The following is a 27,794-nucleotide window of genomic DNA, read 5'->3' on the forward strand; positions in this document are numbered from 1 at the left end:
TTCATTACCTGCCAACTGGCCACCCTAATCTACATTAGTATTGTTGCTTGGTAGCCATCAAATCATTTTTCTTTACAGAAATTTGATTTCCCATATTTAATGTGTGTGTGCCTTTGATTTATGTTGTAGTTTGGTCATAAGATTTACTTTACATTTTCTTCTGTTCCTGGATTAAGCTTGTTAATTCTGATCCAGTCATATTGTAAGGAATATTAAGAAGTGGGTGTATAAAACTTTTTTAAACTTCTGAACATCAAAAGCTGTTAATAATGTAGTGAATGACGGTTTAATTACATTTGATTTTCCAATTTATTCCAATAATTGAGAAATATTTCATTTTTCTCATAGATATAGAATCGATTTTGTCTTGCAGATTTTGTTCAAGGTACATCTTTACAATTTAATAAACTCCACCACTGAGTGATAAATTTATATCACACAACACAGACTAGTGGTCAGTGATTTAAGGATAATAGCTAGACTGACCGAGAGACATATGACAATCTAGAGAAGGAAGACTGGGAAACTGAAAGACTGTTTTACCTGACATATGTTCAGAAAAGTTGTATGGAAGAAAGGAGGAGAGAGGAACTTACTGCATAGTGAGGAACTGGAGGCTTCTCTGAGATAAACTGTTGTAGGCAACAGACTAGAGATGTGACAAGTTTCACCCATATGGAAGTTGCCATGGTGATGGAATATTACAATAGATACAACCATAAAAGCTGATCAGATGGCCAACAAGGATTGGAAGAAAGTAGGGAAGCGAAGAACAGTATTATTGAGCTGCTGTAAGTTTACTTATCTGGAGAAGAAGCAGAAACCAAGTGGTGTGTATGCGTTCTGTGACGTGAGGACCAGTAATGTGAGGATTGCAAAAGAGTGAGGATTGAGAAGAGATTTGGAATGACAATGGTGCACTTTTGATTATTGTAGCTTTTTCTAGTGAGGGTAAGAAAGGGACAAAAGCAGCACAGGAAATAGGAGAATGTCTTCAGCCTTGCTTGGGAATAGTGACTAGGAGACCTTTCTGTTTCTGGTGAATGAGCAACTAGAAACAACATAAGGACATTCTCTAGTCTTGATGGCAATCCCTCTAGTGATGATGCCACAAATGTAACCTGTACCCTCTGTAAAGTGGTTGGTGATAAGGAGGTAATGGCTGTAGAATCCATGCCAAAAATGTAATGTACAAATGTGATCCTTGACCTGTCTAGGAAGCTTATAACTTTTAACAAGTCTTGGATTGTAATGCTCTGTTCAACTCATGCCAATGTTGGAAAATGGACATACAATGATGATGATGAAGATGCTAAATAGTTGAGTACTGGTAATGTGGTTCTTCACATTATCACTGATTCTTCAGCTGGTTGGTTGACATGGTCAACTGCAAATCTCTTGATCACATGTGGGATACATTCAAATAAAGTTGATTACTTAACTAACTGTAAAACCTGAGGCAATTAATATATACTACTATGTTTGTGAACCAATATGAGATTATAAATGCTAAACACTGAAACATAGCTTGAAAGTGTTGTGTACTGAGCTAGCTGAAATATTTCCTTTTGTACTATTTAGTATATCTAATTTATTCGAATTCATCAAACTAGAAATAAATTGAGAATAATATATTCAATGTCACTTCAATTTATTGTTAGTGCTGAAACAGCACAAGGAATGATGCTGAACATAAAATCAAAGTGGGTTCTTTCTCTGTAACTTGTAACTATTTCTCATGATTTTCTAAAACGCTGACCAACTCAGCTACAAGTAGAATAGAACATTTTTGAGGTTAAAATAGAAACTGGTTTTTATTTACTTAGTTCCTGTAATTAAAGACAAAAATATTTTAGTGCACCATTAATTTTTTCCTATTGAGTAGACTGAGATTGTAATATCACAAACTTAAATGTCTCTCAATGTACTTAGTTTTTGTTCTTTCATGTTATGGGTTCAAGTCCCATTCATAATGTTGCTAACTTCCTTATTAAATTTTTAAATCCATTTCATCTTTATAGTTCTTTTACACCAGCTTTCCATGCTGGCATGGCTTGGATGGGACATCACTGCTCAAGTAATTTGTTATTGGGGTTGCTACTCTGATAAACTGGTGCTTGTACAAGTAATTTAGCTTAGTTACTATGTTTGGATACCCTTCCTATGACCACTTCACAGAATATTCTCATGGCACTAGAAGGATTGTGTTGCTCACCAATCCCTCTAGAGGGAATGTGCGGTGGAGAAAGGGATGATGGTGGAAAGGCTAGAAAAGGTGGTGAGCTGGCAGAAACGTTAGCACGCTGGGCGAAATGCGTAGCCGTATTTCGTCTGCTGCTATGTTCTGAATTCAAATTCCACTGAGGTTGACTTTGCCTTTCATCCTTTCAGGGTCGATAAATTAAGTACCAGTTACGCACTGGGGTCAATGTAATCGGCTTAATCCGTTTGTCTGTCCTTGTTTGTCGCCTCTGTGTTTAGTCCCTTGTGAGTAGTAAAGAAATAGGAAAGGCTAGAAATGAGAATGTGTAGATGAAGATGTTGAATAATGTAGGGCATTTATTCAAGTGACCAAAGAGGAGATTCAGAGAGAGAGTAAGCAATGTCAGAAGAAAGAGCAGAATAGGTGGATGAAAGGAGCAAGTGTATGACCAATTCTAATTATTTTTATATGGTAATTAATTTAAAAACTGTTCACTTTTATAATTATGTGAAAAACTATATGCTGCTTAATGTTTTGATTAAAATATTGGTGTGGAAACAATTTATAATAATTAAGAAGTAACTTTTAGCAGTTCAATTTATTTTCCTTAGTGGTCAATATTAAATATCTTAATATATGTTCATTGACTTGTAAATATTGGCACCAGTTTAAATTTTGCTCCAACAATTAAATCATAATCTTACAATAACTATAATTAGAAATGTAATAATTAGTTTTGTGAACAATAAATCAAGCAGCAGACATGGCACTGTACCATTCTCTGCATTTGAGGAAGACTCTTACAACTGATTAAAATTTCTCATTAAACTTGGAAATTGAAGAATTTCTTTCAAGTGGTCTCAACTGAGATACATTTCACTGTGCTTCATCAGGGATCTCTGTCCCTCGCCATTGGCTTTGCCTGGTCTTCAGTTTCATGTTGTGCATCTCTGCCAATAACAACGTCATTGTATCAGAGGAGTCTTTATATTCTGTTATAGTGCAGAAGTCTCTAAAATGTAATATTTGATAGAGTTTTTGGCTCAGCACTGAAGTGAAGCCAACCCTGTATGAGTAAAAATAGTAGACATAGATATTCTCTTTGGTCATTTACTCATGTCATAAGATGATTTGAACCTCCATGTACATTCAATGTGGTCTTGAAGCTTCTTCTTTTATAGACTGTGGTTTAGATTCGTAGAGAAGAATGCAATGTACACAGGCCCTCAAGAAGGCTTGCCATTTTGACCTCAAGATACTTAATTGCTAGATATTTTCGATCTTGTTACAAACACATCATGCTAGTCTTTTGCATGACAGGAAGTCTTCCTTACAGTCAGTAGAATAAGGCTGAAGATACAAGAAGTCATTGACCTCCTTGAATTGTTCAATTCAAAGCAAAACAAATGTAGAATTTTGTGAATTTTACCTTTTGTCTCTGTGAAATTATTTGAAAATTACAGTTTTCACCTTCTGACATTTCTTTTTTTTTTTTTTACCTCATTTATCTCATATCTGATCATATAATATAGTTATGTCATGAAAGTACCATTCCTGATAATATTTGAACATCCCTCCTTTTACAACATTTTATATTGGTCCATAGGAATTAGGTTCTTTGATTTCATGCAAATAGCATCAACATTACTGAAATTCATTATTTTCATAGATTTTGACATTTACTGCACAGTATATTGCAGTAACTCAGTTATTTAATGATATTTGACTCTGCCAATATAACCCATTCACTGTGTTGGAAGAGCAATCATTTTAGTGTACATAAAACATTTTACATTTGTCTTGTTACTCATTCAATTTGATAGGAAGCAAAACAACAATTCTGGGAGTTCCAGAGCAAATATCTAAACATCCATCTCCTTACTAATAAAATTCTATTTCAAACTCAATATTAATTCAGCAGACTACAAAATAAATATTCAAATACATCTTTCTTCATATTAAAGTCTTCTAATTTTGGTTGAAATTAAAAAATAGATTGTATACAGTTGTTTGCTCAGTAGTTTTTCATAGGAGGAAATTTCAGTACAATATATATATGCAAGTATAAATCGTTTGCAAGCAAATAAAACTACTTAGAAGTGTGTTTCTTTCATCTCTTAATAATTTTTTCACGGAATTAAATTATTGGTATTTGTTTCCTAACTTTGAGAAACATAAAATGTGTGTAGTGTTTTCTTCCCTAAAAGAATTCCTCATCATATTGACCTTTAACTGATATTAAAATACTTGCTTCTTTTAATAAGAGATTTGCTAATAGATTGTTCTTTTCAAAAGAAATTTTATTTCATTTCGTTATGTTAATATTCTGAGGTGTAGAACACCTAATCTCTCACCTCAGTAGTTGATGGCTCACATCTGGCATGAGCACTGAGTGGTATTCATCGCAAAACATTTTAATTTTCAAGTGACCCACTTGCTTATTACAAGTGAATACAAAACACGGATATAATTCCTGTGAATTCTTTAGATTCCTATGAAAAGTAGATTTTAATGAAAGATAATCTATTAGGAATCATATAACAATGTTTCAAATAGATGCAAGCATAGCTGTGAGGCTAAGAATTTTGCTTTACAACTTTGTGGTTTTGCTTCAACTGTAGCACCTTGGGCAGGCATCATTGTCTTAGGCTGACCAAGGTCTTGAAGTGAATTTGGTAGGCAGAAACTTTATGGAAGCCTGTTTGATGTATGGGTGTTTATGTATGTGTCCTCACATTGATTTACTTGGGAAGTGGTGATGTGTTTATATCCTTCACAACATGCTGTAGATATGTGGCTTCAATCTACACAGATTTGTCTTTGGAATAAAAAGTACCTTACATGAAAACAAAATGTGGGTTGGTGTTTGGAGGGACATCATCTGGCTGTAAGATGTTACTCCAACAAGTTTTATCCAACCCATGTCTGCTTTGAGAAAAGTTCACTAGAAAAATATTTTTATCTGGAGGAATGAAAAGCAAATCTCATTGTAATTTATTCACTTAACCAGGATTTAGTGCCAATAAGTTGTCTGACAGTAAAATGAGTCTTTGAAGCAGAGTGGAAAGTATTAAAATACTTGTAGAGTCAAAATATATTTATTTGGTTACTACTCAAATATTAAACAACAGAAACTTTACTTTGTGTTATACTAATTTATCAGGCAGAGAAAATATATTTCCATATTAATGTATTCAGAAATTTATTTCTATGTTTAAAGAATTTCTCAACTTGGAATAATATGGAAATAAATAAATAGTTGAATCTTGTAGAACACAGACTAACCATGTAAAATTATAATTGCAAAGACAGTGTTAAATATTTCATATCACTGACCCGATTCATTTTGCTTCTATACCTGCTTACATTTACTTTTATCAGAATTAGAGATAATGCATGAAACTTTGAGATGGGGCAATTAATGGCAGTCAGGGTAACATTTTGTATGATAAAGCCTTTATAATTGGAATGGCTGGCTGAAGACTGGATGTTCTTTTAAGTCTCAAACATTAAATTTCTTATGACTAAATCAGTGTGATTTCAAGAGGAAAATTAACTGAAAGACTTCTAAGAGTTGTTCCTCTATAAAAGTCAATTTCATACTATCACATCAAATGCTTCATTTCACTTGAAGCCATGAATAAATTTATTTATATTTTATTCCACAAGTAATTATAGTCAAGTCTGCATGCAGACAGAAAGGAATTAAAAGTCACTTTCATTTATAAGATTCCCACTTCAGAAACGATAAATCCATCCTATTCTGGATGGTCTTGTAAGTTCTTACTACTGTTCAGAATACTGGCATAAATTCTGATAATATAACAAAGAATTATGATGGCATTTTAACTGAGCTTTTCTGATTTACTTTGAGGATTGTCATTTCACTGTAGGAAGAAGGAAAGTAATAAAAATCACTTCATGGAATGGTGGAGAAAAAAATTATTTTGAATATTTTGACTTTAACTTATCTTCAATCTTGAACTGAAAATTTTAAGCTGAACTGTAAACTGTAAGTTACACCACAATCATTACAGAAAACCCCCATTTTATGGAAATGCCCTAATCCTGAAAATCTTATTGTAATATGGAATTCCATAACCATAATGCAAAACTTGTTTTCCCATTTGATATCCTTATGGATCTTTGGCATGGGTACTCCACACTTCTGTAAGGTTTTCGTGAATCCAATACTACTGCTTGTATAACATCTGCCAAAAATGCAGAGTGAAAGCAGGTGTAGGCTGTAGTACTCATATCTAAGTAGACTGTATTTGAGATGTTTGTGAGAATAGTTAATTTTTAGTCTCAAATACTTAATATGCTTCTTTACTATGTAGTGTTCTCAACAGCTGTCACCATATAAATGTAACAAGTAAGATTACTATACTGATGCTTAAATATCAGAATTGGATGCTGTCGGTGTTGTTCATTGTTGGCTGTCTATTTCAAATCTTTCGTTTCAGAGCTTGGAACTTGTTTAATTGCAATAGCAAAGAAAATTCATTTTCTTACCCTTTATATATTAAAATATATTTGTAAACTAGATATTCAGAATACAACTGCTTCAAATGTTAGCACAAGTCTTGAAATTTGTGGAGAGGCGGGCTTTGTTACATAATTAAATCAACCTCAGTATATTTGACTGTTACTTCATTTTATCAATCTCTGAAGGATGAAAAGTAAAGTTGACTTTGATGATATTTGAACTCAGAACACAAAACCAGAGCAAAAGTATTGAAAGGCATTTTTTTTCTGATACTCCAACAGTACTGGAATCATACAGTATGTATAGATAGAACTTTTATATCTAAGATGATAGCTGATAGAAAAAAAAAGGGGGTCACCATTTAAGTTCTTAATCCTAATCTGTTTCATATATTTCCAAGTTCTTTTACAAACAAGAATATAACCTTCAAACATTTTATACTCCATAAAAGTCTAGAATATGATTTCAAACTGATTATATACGTAAATGATATGTAATGGTTAATATTTCAAATTTTCCCTTAAATTCATAAATATATCATTTTTCACTTCAACAGAGTATAAATTTCTCTGGGCAATACTTGATTCATTATTTTTACCTTTCCATGATATTCTTTACTGTTTTGAGGATTATTTATTGTAATTTTGCTTGCATTTGCCTATATTCACAAGTACACTCATACAGATCTAAATGGACCATTGTTAAAATGTACTCTATTTTTCTGAAAATCTACTTTTCTAAAAATTACTCTCACTATAGAGACATATAGAAATATGAAAATACTTGAATGTTAATTTTGAAATACAATTTTTCATTAAATTTAAAGAGAAATTATTGAGCATATTACTAAGTTTATTTTGGAATTGACTTTACTGTATACGCACACACACATATATATGATTGAGATTGAGTAGGTGAGATATATCTGAAACAGAAATTTGTGAATGAAATATGAATAGAAAAGTGCTAGGAAATCATTAAAAAGTAAACATCATAAAAATGAAATAATATTGGAAGCAGATGTAAATGATATAAAATAGATAATATACCAGTGAAATGAAATACACTGATGTCAATGATATTTGTTTGCAATGCTATTTAGTTATAATTCCAAGATGAAATAGTTTGAATTAACAAAAATAATTCTATTACTAGTTATAAATATAGCAATATTATTGGAATGTAATTATTGCTACTAGTGTTTTATTGAAATAATTATTAGTGAAATAATCATTAAAAATCTTATTTCTTTCAATATTCAGTTTTTAGATAAGTTATATGTGAAGGCATGGGCCCATTTGCACCTGACTTGTTCTGATACCTGGAAGTTGTATGGTTTATAATATTTGAAGAAATTACTTCATCTCTGAAAATGAAAAAGTCTATGGATATTTACATCTATACTCTGTTTCTGTCAGTTTAAACTCTAATCGTCATTAGGAATAACTGATCAAAATATGTATAAATCTGAATGTTGAAATACTTTTCATTTCTAGAGATGAGATTATTAATAGTTTAGAAAATTACAATTGCAATCAACTAGATTTTAAATCTGTATCCAGGAAACTGAGTATCATAAACACTATACTAAACATTAAAATCAAAATTAAGGGGTTGTTCAGGTCTCAGCTTCACTATCATTATTTTTCTTTTTTACTTTCAAAGCTTTCATTAAACTAGCTTTACCGTTAACCATTTCTGTTCAATTTTATAAACTTCTAAGCTTTTAAAATATATTTAAAAATAAATACATTAATAAAAAATTTGTTATAGATATTTTCCTCATATTGATGTTGGTGTAATTTCTCTGTAATTTTTAGAAATTATATTAGTTTTTGAGCAACTTTTATTATAAAGCATAAATGTTCTTGATTATTGGGACTATCTTAAAACATTAAAACCTTATTCTCTCCAGTACAACTGTAAGTGTTGTAACATTTGCAAAATGCAGGGACTATATTACCAACATTGCCCAAATGATCTTAACTTTTTATTCAGAATTCATCCAAGACAAGGGCTATGTGCCATTTGCCCCCTGCAAAATTCAGGCTCACAACACACAGATTCACTGCCACAAAATTTTCCTCAACAGCTCCTGCTCTATTTAACATTATCCTAAAGCAAACTGAAGAAAAAGATCTTATCTTCAACTGAAATCTGAAATCTTCAAGCGATACCAGATGAGCCATCTAAACCTGGATCCATTGCAGTCAACTTCTCGAATGGGCCATGACACCACAAAGCATGACTTCAAAAATAATTTAACAGATCCTATTAGGTGGTGCTATTAAGTTAGAGATGGCCTGGACTAATGTTTGGCTGAATCATATCTAAACCATCTAAATTCATAAGACCATTTTTTTGCCTGTTAATTAGATATATGAAGCCTGTTTTGGTGAAGCGCTGTGACAAGTTGACTTGAAACCTCATTACAGCTGGCTGTAGATTTGTTATTAGCTGAATCAATTCCCCACTTGTTCTACAGAACATTAACATCATCAAATTTGGTTAGTTGTGTGTGTCATTTAGCAGAATGGAACTGATTTACTTTGAATAAAAGAATTATTCATAGCAAATGAAATTAGTTTTTCAGTTAGTTAAACATTGCATAAATTCATTTCACCATTTGAAAACATGATATTAAGCTTTAAGAATGAACGAGTGCATAGACTTACTTACCATTTATAAATAGGTGCAATGCATGCAAGAATGTCAAAGCTGTGACAATAAAAAGACAAAAAAAAATGTTCCCCAAATTAATCATGCAACCAAAATGAAAGAAATAAAACATGAATGGAGCATGTTAAAGAAAAAAAATGAATCCACTTTTTACCAAAAGCATGCTTATTAATATCATATAAGTGATCTGTACAATGGAAGAGTGATTTTGCTAATTAAACATTTTTTATTATAGATGTGGTTTTATGTAAGTAATAGTCTGGCTGGCAAGTGATCAATATTTTACTTTTAGAACAAAACATTTGTAAAATGTATAGCTTCAAGTCACATACAGTACATTGCTAAAACTTTATCTCTAGTATCTATTGGGTTTCATTAAACACAGCGATTATGTGTAAAATAGCTGGTTTAATCGACCCTGCCAACTAAACGGTAATTAAGATGCCCTAATCAGTTTACTCTCAATGAAGAATCAGAGCCATATTTTGACAAACAGAAAAGTTAAGTAGTATTATTCAGTTAATTATATTTTACCTTTAATTACTAGTCTTTCTACAATTATTTCTTTCTTATATAAACTGAACAGCAAGCATTTCTACTGATTCAGTATGTTTACTTTGAAAAAAGAAAAGCAAAATGACTAATTTTAACAGTTAATTGATAATTAAGCTATTATTAATCAAAGAGCACATCTGTAGGATTAAATATCTAAATGCTGGGGATTAGTCAGTCAAAAGATAATTTTTCAGCTTCTCAACTTCATCATGAGAGATTCATTTTTTTTACTTTTTATTTTTGCATAATTTTCATGGTTTCAATTAATCTCCAATTGTCATTGACTTATTCCTGGATATATACGGTGTCTCTGACAACATTCAAACTAAGAAACCTTTATTTCTAATCTTAGAATAATAGCATACTTATCTACAAGTTTTTCTTAAGGGAAAACAGTACCTAACAAATTGTAATGAAGTGAATAATTCCTTAAAACTTTTTAAGAATTCAGTAAATGAAACACTGGTTCATCTTTGATCCAAGATTTGTATACAACATAAATAGATTTTGTTTTTTTCCAGAGCTACATGTCACATAAATATGTTTGAGAATTCAAAAATATGTAAATGTAAAATTCTTTGTCTAATGAAAATCTATGCATTATCATTTAGGGATTTCTGGCACAGCTGAAGCTAGCATTCATTTTAGTTGTTGTCTGAATGATCATTTTGAGTAAGAATTTCTGTGCAGTGACAGTGAATCAACATTTTTACAAATAGATATACTCCACATCTGTTACTGAGTTCTCTCTTCTATGTTAACCAAAATGTGTGTGTATGTATGTATATATATAGCCATGGCTGTATGGTTAGAAGATTGCTTCCCAACGACATAGTTTCAGATGCTTGGGCAAGCATCTTCTCCTGCAGCCTTGAGCCAACCAAAGCTTTGTTAATGGATTTGGTAGACAGAAGCAGAAGGATAGCTATTGTGTGTGTGTTTGCCCCCCCCCAATTCGATAACCAGTATTGGTTTGTTTATGTTCCTGTAACTTACGCTTCAGCAAAAAAAATTGATAGAGTATCAGGCTTAAAAAAAAACTAATTCATTCAACTGAAAATTCTCGAAGGTGGTGCCCCAGGGTGATTGCAGTCGAATGACTGAAACAGATAAAAGATTTGTGTGTTTATACACACACACATATACAAAGGACTAGAAAAATTAGGTATATTTTAAATTTCATGTTACATGTGTTTCATTGCAAAATAGGAATTAGAAAAGTATACATAAAGAAAAAAACATGTATACAATCTCTGACCTGTAATTCTTCAGATAAATATTCATGGAGGTGTTGGGCCTCATGGAAGCAATGGGCCTCATGGAGACAATGGCGAATGACTGAGACTTGGGCATTCTATTGTACTTGAGAAAAAGAGCCATCAAGCCAAGTAGAACTGCAGTCATGGCAGATATTGGTGTCACACAAATGGCACCTGTGCCAGTGGCATGTAAAAGCACCCATTACACTCTTGGAGTGGTTGGCGTTAGGAAGGTCATCCAGCTGTAGAAACCATGCCAAAACAAACTGGAGTCTGGTGCAGACTTCCAGCTCTGATCAGACTGCCAGACCATTTTTCAGCATGGACAATGAATGTTAAATGATGGTGGTGATGTGTATGTGTTTGCATGGTTGTCTAGATGGCTGCCTGATATGTAACAGAATTGATTTAAATTTGTTGAAATATTTTGGATTGTTGAAAATGAAAGAACGCTGTCGTGATATTTCAGAAGATATCAGCACTTATGTAGGAAGGAAAGAAATTAATTCATTTTGTTTGTCCAATGTTTTCATGCATGTGAATAAAAGTAGCTTTTCAATTATACACAACTGCTGCATGGCATCAGATTGTTGGCAAGCTTTAGTGAAGTCTAAAAATTGCCATAAAATATTGCAAGTTAAATTCATAATCTATCTAGCTCTGTCTGGCACCTGTGCAGGTGGCACGTAAAAAGCACCCACTACACTCACGTTAGGAAGGGCATCCAGCCGTAGAAACACTGCCAGATCTGACTGGGCCTGATGAAGCCTTCCAGCTTCACAGATCCCAGTTGAACCGTCCAACCCATGCTAGCATGGAGAACGGACGCTAAATGATGATGATGATGATGATGATGATCTAGATTATGAATTTACCTTGCAATATTTTATGGCAATTTTTCTAGATAAAGTTCTAGATATGACTAGCAAACATGGTATCTTATTATTTTCTGTATCTGGATGAATAATTATGTTGATAGTATCTGACATTAAATGGGTTTACTGTTGAATAACTATAATTAGTGAATTTGCTTTGTTAGAAATGACTATGATGGGCTAACCACGTAAAAAAGCACATGTGCTGGCACCACATAAAATTGTACCTGTGCTGGTGTCACATCAAAAAATAAGCACCTGTGCTATCACCATGTAAAAAAACAGTTTTGCTGTGGCCATGTAAAAATAAAGGCACCCATATCAGAGTCACATAAAAAAGCATTCATGTTGGTGCTATATAAAAAGCACCTGGTACACTCTGTAAAGTGGATAGCATTGGGAATGGTACCCAGCCACAGAGAGAATGCCAAAACAGGTGACAAGAGCCTGGTGCAGCATTCCAGTTTGTTAGCTCCTGTCAAACCGTCCAACTTATGCCAGCATGGAAAATGGACATGATATAATGGTGATGAGGAAATCAAACACATGCGTACACATCTCTGTCCCAAAAAGTACCAGATTTCTACATTTCCCATAGTTTACTGACAACACACTCCAGCCTTTCTAGTAAAGCGTTGTGAACCTCAAAGCCTTTATGTCTAAGAAATAATGCTTCAGAAAATTACAATTCACACATGTCCCAAATATGTGATACTGAGTTATTTTCTTTATTTTATTAAGTCACACTGAATAAAAATTACATGTAATTGCTTGTCATGAAATCAAATATTTCACTGTACTTTTATATTGAGTTTGCTCTTTCTTCTTGTTTGTACTTATTTATATGTATTATGCATATATATATATATCGCCGTGATCACTAGGACTGACCAGGCTATCAGATGTTGCTACACTGCTGGTCACAATGCGCTTTGCATTGATTTAGCCTTCAAATGATGCCACTCCGCTGACCAAGCAAGCAGGCCAACAGAACAAAGAATGAGAGAAAGTCGTGGCGAAAGAGTATAGCAGGGATCACCCTCCCCCCCCACCTGCCGGAGCCTCATGGAGCTTTAGGTGTTTTCGTTCAATAAACACTCACAATGCCCGGTCTGGGAATCAAAACCGTGATCCTATGAACGCGAGTCCGCTGCCCTAACACTGGGCCATTGCACCTCCACACACATATATATGTTTTGATGTGACACCAGTGCAGGAGTAGCTGTGTGGTAAGTAGCTTGTCTACCAACCGCATGGTTCCGGGTTCAGTCCCACTGCGTGGCACCTTGGGTAAGTGTCTTCTACTATAGCCTCGGGCCGACCAAAGCCTTGTGAGTGGATTTGATAGACGGAAACTGAAAGAAGCCCGTCGTATATATGTATATACATATATATATGCATGTGTGTGTTTGTGTGTCTGTGTTTGTCCCCTAGCATTGCTTGACAACTGATGCTGGTGTGTTTATGTCCCCGTCACTTAGCGGTTCGGCAAAAGAGACTGATAGAATAAGTACTGGGCTTACAAAAGAATAAGTCCTGGGGTCGAGTTGCTCGATTAAAGGCGGTGTTCCAGCATGGCCACAGTCAAATGACTGAAACAAGTAAAAGAGTAAAGAGTATATGTATTCATAATCATTGTCAGTTTTTTTAAATTCTTCTCAAGAAAAATAATGATGAGGAACATTAGAGAAATTGTCACATTCTCAACAAAACTGAGTCTTCTTGATCCTCTGCTATTTCCACGTATTTGCTAACCACTTTACAGAGGCAATTGGTACATTTTATTGTGGTATCAACACTAGTGATGTTGCTTTATACCCTGCAAGACTAAAATGTCTTCATTACTCTGTTGTTGCTATTTCTTTAATACAACATAACAATGAGTATAATAAATAGGTGATGTAGATGATGAAATAGAGAGTTTGAAAGAAGTGAGAATATGGATTGCATTGACAAAGTGGCAGAGAAGGTAAAAAGAAAAGAGGTAGTGCTAGAGACTATAATGAGAGAGAGAGAAGCTCTTCTGAATCTTCAATCCCACCGTATGGTATTTTGTACAATTATTTTCTGCTGTAACCTCAAATTGACCAACGCCTTGTGTGGAATTGGAGCAGCAAAAACTGATGGGCAGTTCATTGGATGGGTTCCTCACTGTAATTTAGAGACTTTTCCCACATTTTCACACTGATTCTTCTTGAGTATTATGTAATCAGTACATGTGTTTGAAAAACATGTAATCATCCTGAAAATTTCGTTTTTGGATTTGGTTTACAAGATTCTTTATATGAGTTCGTGTGTTGAAGCATATTCTGTTGTGTCTGGGGAGAGTCATTTTCTTTTTGTGTCTTATAAAAAAGGGAACGCAGTGTAAATAACGGACAGATTCAAAACTATTGAAAAGGTTGCAAGATGCAACGAAAATTTTAGAAAAATAAAAATAAGAAAAAACTGGAAATTTTACTGGTGGCTGTTTACATTATAAGGCACAAAAAGAAAATGACTCTCCCCAGACACAACTGAACAGTGTGATGACAATGTAGTGAATGGTTGGTTCCACTGATTGAACAATCGGGGCACTTATCACTGAAACAGTATTGATTTATGCATTATAATTTTTTGTTTTAACTAGAGATAAACTTTACTTCTCGGAAAGCTTTGAATGTATTGCTAGCTTTTCCTGTTGATGAGTGGAGATGTATGAGCCTCTGCATAGAACAGCTTTCCTTGCTATCTCAAACGTTAGTTATTCTCCATGCTCATAGTTATGACCATTATTACCCACCAACTTTTAATGGAATCTATATCTAACTAGTAAACTAGTAAATATTTCTAATAAAGCAATTAAGGGTATGAAGCCAGGAAAAGCCCCCGGCTCATCAGGAATCACTGCTGAGATGCTTAAAACATCTGGTGGTGTGGGCTATGGCCTAGTCACCCGCATTGTAAACTAGGTAGTTCATGATGGAGTCATACCCTTATGACTGGCATAGCAGCACCATAGTCAACTGCTACAAGGATAAAGGTGATGCTCTAGAGAGAAATAACTACAGGGGTATCAAGCTGCTGGATCATTAGGCAGAGAGTCTGCTTTGATGAGATGCAGTTCGGTTTTGTGCTGGGTAGAATCACCACTGATGCCATATTCCCAGTTCAACAACTGCAGGAGAAATACTTAGCTAAAGATAAACCCCTCTACATAGCTTTTGTGGACTTGGAGAAAGCCTTTGACAGGGTCCCCTGATCCATTATCTGGTGGGCGATGCAGAAACTGGAGATTGACGAATGGTTAATAAGGGCTGTACAGAGAGGCCTATACAGAGAGGCCGTTAGTGAGGTTAGGATTGGTAATGAGTATAGTGAAGAATTCTAAGCAGAAGTAGGGGTTCACCAAGGTTCAGCCCTCAGTCCCCTTCTATTCATCATAGTCCTCCAGGCAATAACAGAGGAATTCAAGAAGAGTGCCCCTGAGAGCTCCTCTATACTGATGACCTGGCCCTCATTGCAGAATCACTACCGGAACTAGAAAATTAATTTTGGGTGTGGAAGCTAGGTTTAGAATCAAAAGGCCTTAGAGTCAATATAGCAAAGACCAAAGTTATAGTAAGTAGGAAGGCGAACTCTTCACACACACCCTCAGGTAGGTGGCTCTGCTCGATCTGTAGAAAAGGTGTAGGTAGAAACTCCATAAGATGTACCCAGTGTAAGCTATGGACGCATAAAAGGTGCAGCAACATCAAAGGAAAATTAATCGAGAAGATAGCTTTCATGTACGGCAGATGCACAGGGGCAATAGACACCACAGATACTCAGAAAACAGATTCCGTAACAGTCCAGGGGGAGAAATTAGAAGTAGTTGATAGCTTCTTCTACCTAGGTGACCAAATTAGTGGGAGGTGGGGTGGATGCTGAGAATGTTGGATATAAGAATCATCGGATGTGGCATGCAAGATAGATGTTTGTGCTGGTATGGTCATGTACTACAGATGGATGAGGAGAGATGTGTGAAGAAGTGCCACTCCCAAACAGTTGAAGGAATCCGGAGTAGAGGTAGACCCAGGAAGACATGGGATGAGGTGGTCAACCATGACCTTCGAACATTGGGCTTTGCAGAGGCAATGACAAAAAACCGAGACCTCTGGAGATATGCTGTGACTGCGAAGACCCGACAAATAAAGTGAGTTCATGGCTATATCCTACACCAGCTTCACACAACCAGCCCCAGCCCATTCAAAGTACCTTGGATCGCAGGACGGCCTGTGCTGCTTACCTTGGATTGTGGGGCGACCTGCTGTGCTTGAGGAGACCTATTGAGTCAAATAGAATAAAATAAAAATCAAATGGAAATTGTAGCTGTGATACATGTGCCAGTAGCACATAAAAAGCACCAACTGACCATGGCCGTTGCCAGCCTCCTCTGGCCCCTGTGCCGGTGGCACGTAAAAAGCACCTGCTACACATATGGAGTGGTTGGCATTAGGAAGGGCATCCAGCTGTAGAAACACTGCCAGATCAGACTGGAGCCTGGTGCAGCCTCCTAGCTTCCCAGACTCCGGTTGAACCATCCAACCCATGCTAGCATGGAAAACGGACGTTAAACGATGATGATGATGTTTATATTACATGATTTCTATTTGCCAGTATGATTGTGTATCCAACAATACTGTTTACCTTTATACATTTTAGATACCCTAATTTTCATTTATTAGCAAATTCCATTAACCCTGAAGACAGAACCTTTTAATACAAACTATATAGTTTATCTCTTGTATGAAAAAGTCACTTGATATTTGCAGAAACAAGATATTGACTTCAGTGGCATTTTGTAAAATCTTTTTAGTCTTATCTGCAAGCTATTAACCAAAGCAAACTATTAAGAACTTGACATCAACAACAATAGTTGCATGCTCACATACGTACATATAGACATGCAATTCTGTTTCTGTGTATACATACTGAGACAAAACACACAGATCCACATACAATGACATTTGTGTCTGCATACAGTTATATATGTGCACACTTGTGTATATCCATGTATGTGTAACCCATTGATGTTGCCTAAATTCCAGTGATACAATCTGGTTTCCTGGGTTAGAGACTAGCTCTCCTTCTATTAGCAAGAATTTGAGAAAGAAAACCAGAAATTCTTTTTGGTACACTCTTTCTCTGCTTCCCCCTCTCTCTGGAATTAAATAATGTCTAATTGGTAATTTCCTCCTAAATTGTTCGAAGGTGGATCAATATTTTTGATGGGGAAAAAATGTGTATTCTGGAAAAGTACACTGACAAGATTGGATTCAAGATTATCTTACCTGATGTGGCATTAATATCAATAATGACTAATCTTGTACCTCATTGATTTTATGAAATAAGATTTCAAATATTTTGTTGAGAAATATTCTCTTCTTGTCACTAAAAGATTTCGTGCAATACTGCTTGAGTGAAGAATAATACAAACCGAAGATATTGTTAGAATATTTCTGGTTAAGCAATGGCTAGTTGGATGGAGCAGCAGATAAATATAATCATTGATTGCAAAAGTTTGGATTTATAAACTCTTAGAGGGTATGAAGCCATTCTTTACATATTGACATTGATAATTGTATTGCATGAAAATATAAGATCTTTTGAGGCATAAATAAATCCTTGAAAATCAAATCTACTGAAATTAATCTACAAAATCTAATACAGTTGGGATATTGCAAAACACATTATAAAGGAAACCTAACTCGTGACATATATAGAAATTCTATTTAACCAATGAATTGCTACAGTGTGGAAGCTTACAGATAATAAATTACATTATCATATGCCTTTGAAAAGGAAAATATTATTTTTTAAAACCAATGCCAAATTATAATTCTTATTGTTGCTTCTTACAATGATATTAAGAGTAAATATCCAGTAGAGTGTGATGGTTTAATTTCCTTTTTAGTTCTTGTGAATCCTTTTCATTCAAGCTTCATGTCTCACTATCCAACAGCATCACACTTCGTACACAAGCAACATAGAATCTGCCTTTGTAACCTGCAGAAATGATAACTCTCTGAAATTTCTTACTTACGATGATTCCAAACACCCACCACCATTAATAACTAAGCTAAGTGTGGAACAAAAGTCCTACTTATAGTGGATTCTTTTGAGTATTTGATGGTTTTTATTTCAAGTCTGTTCTTAATACTAACTTCTTCTGGGCATCTGTCACTTCTTCGTTGTCTTCCCTGAGATCCCTTTACATCTTTTGTACATCCTTAGTTTGCTTTGAGCATAGCTTATGCAATTTTGACTCACTCCTCCTCACCATATTGAACATGGCCATTTTTCTAATGGTACCAGGGTGCAGTCTACTTTCTTTACATACAATTTAGTCTTTGATATATTTACTTTGAAGCTTCTCAATTCTACATTTTGTTTCATAAATGAACTAATTTATCAATAAACTAGGGTTTTCCACAAAATAAATTTTGTTTGCAAATAATCAAGGAACTAATATAAAAACATGAGAGATAAAGGAGGAGGAGGGGGATAACATTTGTGTTTGATGGGATTTATGTTAATTTAGTCGAACGATACCTCAGAGTTGAAATCATAGTTTGTAATGTGCTTGTCAATGATGACACACTGCCTTGTCAAATTGTTTTGTATATTAATGTAAAATATGAAGGCTAACAGTCTCTGAGTATGCTGTTACTTATCCTAACAACCAGTGGTGGACTGGGTCTAAAAATATTGGTTGCCAAGAGACTAAGGGAGCCCATCGGCAACTCCAGTGCTATCATTTATTTATTTTTCTTAAAAGTATTCTTTTCAACTGTCTACAAACACAGCCAGGCTAAAATAATTAATGCATTCTTCCAGGAGTAAATAAAAATTCTCAAACTTGATGGGATGGGGCCCTTAGATACTAACATAGGCCCCAATATATGGATTCTAATGGTGCAGGGGCCCACTTGCTATCAGGCAAGCTGGCAACCTGGCCAATCTGCCCCTGCTAATAACTGTAATACAATGTACAGTTGTTAACTGATAGTAGGTACGGTTTGATTATATGTACCACACTTTCACTAATTATCTTAAGTGACAATGAGCATCCATAGACACATTTAACTCAATTAAATATTCAGGATGTGAGAGCTGGAAAAGAGAGAAAGCAGCACTGGTTGACTGGAGCATCATGATATGTGAAGTGCTTTGGGCCCAATGCACCACCCCGGTACCAGGATTGAACCCACAACTATGTGCTTGCATAGTGATATAATGGACACCAAATAAATAGCATAGTTTGTTTGGTTTTCTATTTCTTTCTGGTACAGAAACCAAGAAACTTACAGATCCATACCAATATGTTCTTTTTAAATATTGCAATCATATCAACTGTACCAGACAAACGGCTTCTATATGTCCATCAGACTTTACTCTAAAATTTATATTTCTTTATGTCAAATTAATCCTCTGTCCTCATGGTACAGTTTTTAAATGATTCCTTCAAGGATATTTAATTTGTGGTTTCAATAATGCTTTACATTGGAGATTTCACTCAGTTGGTTTGCTTGTAAGTAAATGTAATGTGTATGACCATTTGCTAGCAATGCACTCTTTTTTTTGTATCCCTTCTATATAATACGAAGGATTGTGTATTGTTTGAGCAACTTAACGAAAGAACTGTTTCAATACCAGACAGAATCACTTCAGTAATGTAGTGGGACTTATTGTTTTTACTCAACTCATCTCTGATGAACATCAATAAGATATAGAAATATTACTATTGACTCTCTTTCAAAGGTAAATAATAACCAAAAATGAAGCAATAAGCTAAATGAAACCTATAATCAACTTATTTTTCATTATCACTTTTTCACAAAGGGAAAAAAAAGAAAAAAACTGGGACACCATATAATATTATTCTAATTACAGTTACAATTGTAAAGGTTTCTTGTGTTCTTAGAATATTGCAGTTTGTTTTAAGAGTATATAATTACCTCTACTGAATACATGATTTGAGTACATTATTTTAATTAAAAACTCAAAACACCTCAATTATTAAAATTAGAGATGAACAAATGAGAAATAATATTAATTGTTGATTGTCAGAAGTATTTCACTATTTGCTGAAATTGCTTGTTTTAAATATTTTTGAAACTAGTAAAGCAATTTAACAGCAGCAAGAAACCAAATTTTCACCAAATATTTTCCATTTCTAGAATAACACATTATAAATGTCATTTGTTAATTGCTCTTTTGTGGAGAACTTCAAGACTTCCTCAAAATTTGTGCTATCTATTAAGTACTACATCATAATCTAGAAAACAATACCTATTTCTTTACTACCCACAACGGGCTAAACACAGAGAGGACCAACACGGACAGACAAATGGATTAAGTCGATTATATCGACTCCAGTGCATAACTGGTCCTTAATTGATCGACCCCGAAAGGATGAAAGGCAAAGTCAACTTTGGCGGAATTTGAACTCAGAACGTAGCAGCAGACGGAATACCTATTTCTTTACTACCCACAAGGGGCCAAACACAGAGAGGACCAACAAGGACAGACAAATGGATTAAGTCAATTATATCGACTCCAGTGCATAACTGGTCCTTAATTTATCGACCCCGAAAGGATGAAAGGCAAAGTCAACCTCGGCAGAATTTGAACTCAGAACTTAACGGCAGATGAAATATGGCTACGCATTTCGCCCGGTGTGCTAACGTTTCTGCCAGCTTGCCGCCTTAATTATTGTTAATAACTATTAATATATTTATTATTAACTAGCAGTATCGCCCGGCGTTGCTCGGGTTTGTAAGGGAAATAACTATATAAGCATTTTTAGAGAGTTACTTCCCTTATAGATGCAAATTCGGGCTTTCTTAGCCATTTCTGTTTTGGTGTCTTCAAGCCATGAAGTCGTTGTTCTAAAAGAACGCTGATCTCCTTGACAACGCTTTACGACGTTGATTTCCTTACACTCCCTTCCCCACAGCTTCATGAGGGAGGGAAGAAGGGGGAGAAGCAAACAGGTGCAGGTGTGACCATGGACGCCAACTCCGCCGCCATCGACACACGAAAAATTATGCATTAAAATGGAATAAAAAATGATGTTAAACTATTTTTTAAATCGTAGACTCATCGTAGACGTGCGCTAATACTCAGACGGGCTTGGTATGAATCACGACTATAAGATACCCGAATTTGGTTAAACTGCACCGCAAAATGTGGGAATAGTTGGAATCTAAATCGAAGGGGACAGACACTCACACAACTACAGTTTTATATATATAGATAAATGCCATTGAGAGACATTAACTATAGGAGTGTGTATTATTTTTAGTATTGCTGGTATACTCTATAACTTGAGTGGAAACTTTAAATTTTTACTGTAGTAGGTATGACTCTGTTTTTCCTTTATATTTGATGATGGGAAAACCATATTAGACATACAGAGAAAGTTACTACTTGCCAACTATATAAGAGCTTATTAACATGCAATACACACACCATCATCATCATTTACTGTCTATGTTCCATGCAAGCATGAGTTGGACAGTTTGGCAGGATCCGATTGGGCTAAAGACTGCGTCATGCTCCAGTGTCTGCTTTGGTATAGCATCTATGGCTGGACGCCCTCCCTAACTCCAACCACTTTACAGCGTATAATACTGGGTGCTTGTCTTCATGCTACCAGAACTAGTGAGACCATCATGCAGTTTACAAGAGTACAAACATTGTGTGTGTGTGTGTGTGTGTGGAGGGTAGGTGGGTGCAAATTATGAGGAGATGAGGGGCAAAGATTTGTAAAGATATGAGAGGAGGAACCAGAATAGGACAAGTTTCTTGCTGAAAAGGAGCTACATGACTACTCAGATTTTAGAAGAGCCAGGATGAGTGATCGAGTGTAGCCAATGAGAAATGGGTGGAGAAGTAGATGAATGTGTGCTGAACAGCAGAATAATAATGAAATAGTAGACAGAGGAGGGATGAGTGGATGGGAAAGGGAGAGACAGCCATTGTGCATGAGGAGGGTGAGCGACATGATGGAGTAGGAGGACAGTTATTCACTTAGTATGGGAGAGGTGGGGGTAGAGGATCAATGTGAGAGACTATATTAATTTCCATACATTCCTGAGATTTTAGCTGTGGGTGTTCATTGTGTTAATCGGGATTTTAAAGAAAAAGCCAAACACATAAATAAGCTAATTTTATTGATAAGATATTTGTACATTTAGAAAGTCTATGCTGTTGTTTTAACTTAGCCAAATATGAACAAAAAATCTATAAAAACTTATAAAAGAATGTTGCAGTCTATTAATTTTAGTTTAAACTTTCTAAATCGATGCACCTTTGTCAATATTGTTCTCTTACTGTTATATACCTCAACTACAACCCACAGACATATTGTCTCCTTATAATGATTTCTTTAATACTAATATGGTACCTCTGCTTTTTTGAGTCATCTGGGTTTTTGCCATTCCCATTCAGACTCTTTCAACTTTTCCCCTCTTTCTTTCATCATCTATATTGTATCTACACTCTCAGGTTTTGTTGTAACCATCTTTCCTGTACGTTAGCCCTCTGGAATTCCTGCCCTCTTTTCTGCACCCATCACTTTACCACTGACAAAGTGGAACATCAACTGTTTTGATTTTTACCATTCTTGAGAGTTTTTACAAACAACAAGCCATTAAATAAGATTTTAAAAGAAATAGGAAATATTTCCAATTTTCTCAACTGAATTATTAGTACTGCATGGCAAAGGTGCTCCAGCTTGCAATCTATACTGATTCCCTAAAGTATGAATAAAAGAAATTCCACATCTACCTTAAACACGTGAAGCTTGAACTCGGTTGTCAGGTTTTTCTTAAGATGTAATTAAGATAGACAACTTGAGTTGTGAAACAAAAACTGAGGCAACAAGGAGTGATATCAGTAGAATGATTTTGTAATAAATAGGCCAGTACTAAGAATCCTTTTTACTTTCATCACTATATCAGATCTCATCTGAATTGCATGTAAAAATGGGAGCAAATCATTATCTTTGAAATGATTGGTTATAAAGTGGGGTTAAGTAATTTGCCTATTAAAATTCAAAATGAAAATGTTCTCCTTTTCAGTGCATTGAACAAAAACCCACGTTTTGCAATTAAAAAAATATGAAAGTAGAGAATTAATTATTCTAGTTATTTAGATAAGATATACTAGTACAGACAAGACAGTGGAAATTATCCTAATTACATATTGGCAGAATTATACTATTTAATTATGTAGTTAAAGCAATTAAATTTTCATTTATGTATTGAATTTTTTCGAATCAATAAGAGATGAGATAATTTATAATCTATATGAATTTTTATGGAGAAAATGGAATATATACAAGCACTTCACTACACCAACAAAAGCAAAAGAGCATTTTGTCCATAACAAAATAAAAAGCATGTTAGCTGCAAAGATAATTTTCTGTATTCCTGTTTCTCAATTCCATGCCAGTCTTTCAACAGCAGCAAAAAATGTTTTGAAAATTTAGAGAGAGCCAAGAGTTATGAGTAGTAATACATTTTTATGGTTAGGTTTCCATGGTTTACATGACTCAGATTTTCATTTAAACATCTCCCTCACCACACACAATAGACTTGGAGTTATGTTGATCGTTTTTGGTGAGGATGTCTTTAAAGATGGCTCTAGTTTGGGAATTATTGTTGGCAATACTTTATATTCCAGTTATTTGAATTATATCAGATACTGGGAAATGTTAATGACGGTAATTCTTGCAAGATATAAATCAATAATCTTTTTAGCAATACATGAATTATTAGATACAAATTTTTAAATTCTAAAAAAATTCTCACTATATTTTGCAATAAATTAATTTGCCTTGTACAATTTCATGTAATAAATTCCATGCAAATAAGAAAACTAATACACATGTCTCTCATAGTAAACTAGCCATTAATTTTTTTAAGTTGACCAATAAAGAAAACTCCTGCAATTAACCATGCTTTTCATATGATAAAATTACTGAAAGAGAATATTAAAAACATACATTACAGCCCATATGCCTAAATATGTATAGTTTATGTCATAAATATGTATAATGTATGCCATAAAACATTGGAGAAGAGGCTATTGCAGAAAACACTGTCTTCATATAGTTATATAGCATAGCTAGAACAAATCAGCTTCAGGGGGGATTCCTCTCTAAACTCTAACCATGAGTAAAGAGTTTTAACTCAGAATAGTAGTAAGCTAATAAAATAGTGATGGTAATTTACACCTATGCATATAAATACTGTACATGTATGTTTCAACCTGTATACATCTTCATGTGAATATATACACATGATTACACCTGTATAGTATTTATGCAGGTATGCATGCATGCATATAATCCCTGCATTCATTCCTGTATGTATATCAAATTGCATATATATAAATAATTGTGTATATATGGTTATGTGAAATTGCCCCGTTTTTGTGAGTTATATTAAACAAAACATATTAACATAATACAGAATGTAATTATCTACAACCATGACAAACATGCAGTCTGTGCCATAACTCTGAATTATTTACCAACATTTATTGCTCATGGAGCACATTTATGATTATATTCTTCAAGATAGTAACATTCCATATATCTGAAATACATGTATATCTTAGTTTGTACATGTGTGTATGTGCGATCATTTTTGTGCCCCCTTCCCATGCTGGTAAGGGTTTGACAGAGAGTCCTGTCCCTGGATTTGGCAGAGAGCCAAGTGTTGCTTGTGCATTCTACTTCTGCTACTGTCTCTTTGTTCTTTTTAACATTGACCACTTTACATACGATTCTGGATGCATTTCACCAACACAACCTGAGAGACTCTGCTAGAGTCTTCCTGACCCTTCAAGGTTTCTGTTTGCCATCTACTTCAGAGTATATTGGGTGTGTGTATGTGCACACACACACACATACACACACACATTTTAGTTCACTTTTATTGTTAATGTAAAATGAGAGAAAGATTTTGTTCTGTTTAGTCGCATATTTTAAGTAAACTGGTATATAATAGATTCGACTGGTTACTATTCGTCTGAACTACTCTTTTCCCTTGTCTTTATTCATTGGCATCATCTCTTGCTCTCATCAATTCTAATGTACTCTATGGATCCATCTTGTTCTTTCTCCTGATTAATTGTCTCTTTATTAATTGCTAAATGTCAGTCACTATTAACTTCATCAAATCCTCCACAAATAACTCAGCCAGCCATTCCACTTTATTAAATCTATTATCTTGTCAGCTGCAATAATGTCATCTGTTAAAGAGGATCTTTGACTACTTTGTAATGGGGAATGGCTCTACTAACAAATTTATCTTAAAGAATAAGAACCTAATTACTCCTCTACATCACCATGCAATTTCATAATCCTTCATCTCACAACTTGTGCTACACTTTCAAATTTCCACTCATCTCTCACTTGATATGTAACTAAATGACCTGAATATAGGTTTAGCTATCTTTCCCATGCCAAAATATATCCTATTGTTGATTCTTTCATAGATGCTATGGCAGTGACACAGGCAGTAACCTACATCCTCTATCATGTAAAAAAAAAAAAACGGGTCATAGTCTTTATAGCAGTAGAGGGGACCTTATTCTCATCAAAAGGTATTCCTTAACCCAATATAAAATAACTGCATTCTCTATTTATTCAAACTGACAGTCTGCATATACTCTCGTTTTCTTTCCACTCCTGCTCTCACCTCTAAAGACATGCACTTTTCATTCAGAGAACCACCATTCATTTCACTGTCTTTCAATTTTATATATACTCATTTTATATTACTTTAGCCTGCAGGTCTTCAAACTCTTGATTTAACATCACCAACATTATATCTTTAATTATGCTGCCGCATAATAGTTGTGTGTTTGGGGAATTCTCAGTAAACTGTTGGCCTCAGCTTTTGTTGCTTTAAACAATCAATGACTATATACCATTGAAAGAAAAATGTATTGCAGAGAATGAAATGCTTCTTTTTTTGTATGTTTTCCACGTGTTTGTTATGTGTATATGTGCATTTATATTTGTGTATGTATGTCTGTGTGTGTGCTTTTCCATCACTTGAAAGTGGGTAAGACTTGGTAGCATGCACCATACTTTCATTCATTGTTTTAGGCGTTGATGTATTCCTGAACTGATGCATAAACTTTCAGTCTGCCCACACTCGACCCAGCATAACAGCAGGATGTGCCAGCTGGAAGGAGTGAGGGCTGTATCAGCATTGCCTTACTCAAGCATATCAAACACCACCTAGTTCATGAATTGAACCTATGACCTCACAATTATGAAGTCAACGTCCTAACCGCTAGGCTAAGCTCTTTCACATATAAATGCACTGAACTATCTGGGGCTAATGCATTCTTTACCTTATCTACACTGCTATCCATTTCCCTCCCTCTTCTGGATGACTTATGCTTTACTTGTCACCCCCCCCCCATTCTTGTTTCCTTTTGCTATTGCCTATCATTTCACTAAATCTGCCTCTGCCATCCTACTCTTGCCCCTTTCACACCCCACATCTTTGCCTGCTACTGTTACCCTTCACTACCACATTACCTGTGTGAAAATAGATACCTTAAGTTTCTGAGTACTCTTTACATACACAGCGTACAAGGCAGCCTCCTCTAATGTGAAAGGTAGGAGAGTCCAGTTTGCTGGACATTGTTGTAGAGCTGAAAAAGAGGTAATTTCTACTCTTCTCCTCTGGAAGCCATCTGCTCACAATACCAGAGGGTGCACACTCTCCTACCCTGATGTAATCTCCAGGGATACAGGTATCCAGCAACAGGACCTCTGTAATGCCATGATGGACCGTGAAGTCTGGTGTAGCATGGTAAATTCCATTGTCTCGACCACCGTCAAACAATGATGATGATGAATGCTGGTGGCATAATGGAACACGTCTCCCCCATGCATGCATGCACACTAACATGATTAGTAAGCAAGCACAGGTAATGTACAGTGGTTGCTTAGTTCTTTCACATCTAGGATTTTACAACCTCCCTAGTACTGGTACCATGAAAAATACACCCAGTAAACAATGTACATTGGATGGCAATTAAGTAGAGAAAAGACAGGGCTTAAATGTCCCTTAAGTCTCACTGAGAACTTATCAAACCCTTTAGTACTGGTTCCATGAGAAAATGCACCAAGTACACTCTGTAAAATGATTGGCATTAAGAAGGACTCAAAGGAACAAAGTCAAAATGACATGATTGAGCACTGGCCTCAATAATTAATTCTCTACTTTCAGTGTCTCAAAATATATATAAAAAAAACCCAAAGAACTTTAACTGTGATAACTTGGCCAATCCATTTCAAAATGGAAAGCAGACATAAAAATTCTTTATGATAATGATATATATATATATAAAAGATGTTTGTCATACAATTTATTGCATATTATATAATTTCAAATGAAAGATGTATTTCATAGAGTAATGCCTGGTGGCTTTTACTTCAAATTTGCTATAAAAGAAAGAACAAAATGAATATTAATGCAGCTGTTGACTGTGAATAAAATCCTTTATATATTATATATTCATAGCATCTGTCAATTGTTTAATTTTGTTTTTCTCCTATATCATGTAACTGAATGCCATTTAAAACGTTATTGCATTCTTGACATCCATATTTTGTCAATGTAGTCTTGTCTGTTGAGATGTTTTCAAGGAAGATAACTAAAAGGTTTATTAATAAT

General features: G+C 34.7%; 1 protein-coding gene across 13 annotated transcripts in view; it reads right to left on the reverse strand.

Moving 5' to 3' along the window:
- The window catches only part of LOC115220760 (thrombospondin type-1 domain-containing protein 7A), a 1,292,425-nt gene that overhangs the window by 4,973 nt on the left and 1,259,658 nt on the right, over positions 1-27,794 (reverse strand). The window lies entirely within an intron of this gene.

Source organism: Octopus sinensis, linkage group LG17 (assembly GCF_006345805.1).
Source record: "Octopus sinensis linkage group LG17, ASM634580v1, whole genome shotgun sequence".
NCBI lineage: Eukaryota > Metazoa > Mollusca > Cephalopoda > Octopoda > Octopodidae > Octopus > Octopus sinensis.